The following is a 4231-nucleotide window of genomic DNA, read 5'->3' as shown; positions in this document are numbered from 1 at the left end:
AATTAAGTTGCATTAAATACTGAAAGTTCATTAAGTACAACAGGGAATGAGAAGGGAACAGATAACGCAGATCACGATTGCTGATGATGAAGGCAGGTGACAATTTGAAACAGATGGTGAGTTAATACTCTTTTAAACTATAGTTGATCAAAAACCTGAAGAAAATGTGAGGGATTTAGCCATGTGACTATCTGTGTCGTAAAATACCACCACTGTAATGGTGACAATAATACCCTTCCCCTCATAGCCTTGTTGTGAATGTTCGAATGACTCTCGCACATGAAATGCTTAGAAAAATACCTGGCTTGGACTTCCGTGGTGGTCCAGTGGTTAAGAATCTACCCTCCAACAGGGGACATGAGTTTGAAGCTCCATCAAGAAGCTAAGATCCCACATGCTGCAGGGCAACAGCTGAGCCCATAGCTGCTGAGCCTGCACGCTCTAGAGCCCAAACTCCACAATAAGAGACCCTCTTGCCACAACTAGAGGAGCACACACATGGCAACTAGAGAGAAGCCCATGCACTACAACAAAGACCCAGCACAGCCAGAAGTTTAAAAATTGCCTGGCTCAGGGGAAGGTTCGACAAGTGTCAGTACTTAATTATCTGTAATGTCATATGCAAGGATGGGGCTAAATGCACATTTGTGTTATATATCCACACAATATGCAAAGTCTATAAATGGTGGCTGCTATCAGTACTGTTGTACTAGCTGTTACCATTTATGAGTAGAAAATACCTACATTTCAGAGTGCTCAACATCTAGCTGGATAGAACATTTCATTCCTTCCTTGAGCTAAGAGACATCACCATGTGGGGTGCAGGTTTCAGCTCCATCATGAAATCCAGAATCTACATGTTAATAACATTCACAGGAAAGTCAAACACTTGCTAAAGGTTGAGCTCTTCTATGTGACTCATGAGGATGGTGGCGGTGAATTGGGATGGGCTAGGTATCTCCTGAGCTATCTCAGGCATGCAGCTGGGGCAGAGGCTGTATCTTCCTTTGTAGTCTGTATCCATGTGTTCTCTTGGTATCCCTGATCCTTGAAGGGGACTCTAAGTTCTCAGATGAGTCACCATCACATAAGGAAATTTGGTAAAGAATGGTAGTGAAGGTTGGAAGCCTCTTAAATGAGAAATCATCCCAAGTTCATGTTTGAAATGGAATTAACTTGAAGTCAAGTTCAGTTCAGTTCAGTCACTCAATCATGTCCAACTCTTTGCGACCCAAGGACTGCAGCACGCCAGGCTTCCCTGTCCATCACCAACTCCTGGAGCTTGCTCAAACTCATGTCCATCGAATCAGTGATGTCATTCAACCATCTCATCCTCTGTCATCCCCTTCTCCTCCTGCCTTCAATCTTTCCCAGAATTTGGGCTTCCCTGGTGGCTCAGAGGTTAAAGCATCTGCCTGGAATGCAGGAGACCCAGGTTCAATCCCTGGGTTGGGAAGATCCCCTGGAGAAGGAAATGGCAACCCACTCCAGTACTCTTGCCTGGAGAATCCCATGGAGGGAGGGGCCTGGTAAGCTACAGTCCATGGGGTTCCAAAGAGTCAGACACGACTGAGCGACTTCACACACACACACCAATGAGTCAGTTCTTTGCATCAGGTGGCCAAAGTATTGGAGTACTGAAGTCAAGATTATTTTGCTTTTTATGTATGGAGGTATAGCTGCTCAGAAAAAGGCCTCTAGAAGTCACAGCAAATCACTGTAATACAAAACCCATTCTCTCTTTAAAATTTTTCTTTTCTCACTGTTTCCCTATAAATCCCCTAGGCGCAAACCAAAGGTTGTTTAACCAGGCTTCAAGAGTCTGGAACATTTTAAACTCCAGTGACTTGTTTTATTTTCTCTATCTCTCAATACAATAACTTTTAACCCAATGAACAGCATGCTTGAAAACATTCGTGGCAATAGCTTCTTGGAATTGTCCCCAAGGTTGCTACCCAAGAAACACCAAAACAAAACAAAATAAGCAAAAATTGAACCCCTGGTATTATATTTATTGTTTAACACAGGCTGATTCTAAGAAATTTGGGCTAATTTACAATCCACTTCTGATGTTGAAGCTGAAACTCCAATACTTTGACCACCTGATGTGAAGAACTGACTTATTTCAAAAGACCCTGACTCTGGGAAACATTGAAGGCAAGAGGAGAAGGGGATGACAGAGGATGAGATGGCTGGATGGCATCACCGACTCAATGGACATAAGTTTGAGTGAACTCTGGGAGTTGGTGATGGACAGGGAGGCCTGGCGTGCTGCAGTCCATGGGGTCGCAAAGGGTCAGACACGACTGAGTGACTGAACTGAACTGACAATCCACTTATTTTTTAATTTAACTTTTTCGCTGAAGTATAGCTGATGCGCAGTGTTGCTCCAATCTCTGCTGCACAGCAAAGTGACTCATTTATACACATATACACTTTCTTTTTCTTTCTACGCTATCATTTCCCATTATGGTTTATCCCAGGATATTGAATATGGCTCCCTCTGCTATCTAGTAGGACATTGTTGCTTATCTATCCTATTTATACTAGCTTGCGTATTAACCCTAAACTCCCAGTCCTATTCTCTCCCACTCCTGACTCCGTCTGCATGCACAAGTCTGTTCTCTATGTCTGTGAGCCTGTTTCTGTTTTGTAGATAGGTTTGTTTCTGCCATATTTTAAATTCCACATATAAGTAATATATGCTATTTGTCTTTCTTTTCCTGACTTAGTTCACTTAGAGTTGCATCCATGTCGCTGCAACTGGCATTATATCATTCATTGTTCATACTACTCAATGACGAGTAGTACTCCATCTTATAAATGTACCACATCTTCTTTATCCACTCATCTGTCAATGGACATTTAGGTTGCTTCCATATTTTGGCTATAGTGGATACTACTGCTATGACCATTGGGATGCACGTATCTTTTTGAATTATAGTTTTGTCCAGGTAAAGTCCCAGGAGTGGAATTGTTGGATCATAGGGTAATTCTATTTTTAGCTTTCTGAGGAGCCTCCATACTGTTCTCCACAGTGGCTGCACCAACTTACCTTCCCATCAACAGTGTAGGAGGTTTCCCTTTTTTCTGCACTCCCTCCAGCATTTGCTATTTGTCGGCTTTTTGATGATGACCATTCTGACTGGTGTGAGGTGGTACCTCACTGCAGTTTTGATTTGCATTTCTCTAATAAGGAGAGATGTACAATAATCTATTGACTACTGCTTACACCCTGTCTCTGATCACCCTTTGAATGGAGTGTATGTATTGCTCACTTTGTAAAGAGCGACCATGTTTATCAGAAGGCATGATTCATCTTTATCCAAAGCAACATACTGGGGCTTCCCTGGTGGCTCAGAAGGTAAAGCATCTGCCTGCAATGCAGAAGACCTGGGTTTGATCCCTGGGTCGGGAAGATCCCCTGGAGAAGGAAATGGTAACCCATCCAGTACTCTTGCCTGGAAAATCCCATGGACGGAGGAGCCTGGTAGGCTACAGAGTCTCAAAGAGTCAGACACAACTGAGTGACTTCACTTTCTTAAAGCAACGTGTTTATCCTGTATCTAATGAACCAGGATAACATGTTGACAACCCAACAGGGAAGGAGAGAGAATAGTGGATTTATAGACTATGGAAATGCTATTACCTCTAGGGGCAGAAAATAGAAACACAAGCATCATAGAAAAGAGTGGACATGGATCTCCATTCTAGAATGATTTTCTGCATAAGTAACAGCCTGTTACCCATCCAAAGGATCAAAGGTAGAATTTGGGCTATTTCCTTAGGACAGGTAAATTTAAATTTCTTATGACCACATGCCAAAGTTCCAAGAGGAATGGAATTTCTGGGTCCTTCTTGAAACCAGGGTTCAAGCTAGTTTCTATTAGAATTCTTTTTTTTTTTCCTCCCCTGCCATTTGTTAGTGTGAAAACAGTCAAGCAGATATTGGCTTTTACTGCATGCATGAGAATGACCTTGGGGTTTCTTTAACTCTGTTTTTTTACTGTATGTTTTGTCCTGATTTATACAGAAATATTAGCTTGTCAACATTCCCTCTAGCAACTTGTGTGGGAATTCAGTCCAATGTATATTTTCTTATTGCTTAATTTCTTTGCTTGCCAATAGAACCATTCGTTTTTATTTCATCTAACTTTACATTGTGACTTGCTTTTGAGTCACCCATATTTCCCGAATCACAGTGCTGCCATTTGCTTTTATAATACCTCAA

At 42.0% G+C, this 4231-nt stretch overlaps 1 non-coding gene across 1 annotated transcript; it reads left to right on the top strand.

Annotated features, from left to right (window-relative positions):
- Window positions 1-1384: 1384 nt before the first annotated feature.
- On the top strand, window positions 1385-1456 carry TRNAS-GGA. The gene has a single exon. It is a non-coding gene; the product is annotated as a tRNA-Ser (tRNA).
- The last annotated feature ends 2775 nt before the right edge of the window (window positions 1457-4231 follow it).

Source organism: Oryx dammah, unplaced genomic scaffold, assembly GCF_014754425.2.
Source record: "Oryx dammah isolate SB20612 unplaced genomic scaffold, SCBI_Odam_1.1 HiC_scaffold_12, whole genome shotgun sequence".
Classification (NCBI taxonomy): domain Eukaryota; kingdom Metazoa; phylum Chordata; class Mammalia; order Artiodactyla; family Bovidae; genus Oryx; species Oryx dammah.
This window is presented reverse-complemented; position numbering and strand designations above follow the sequence as displayed.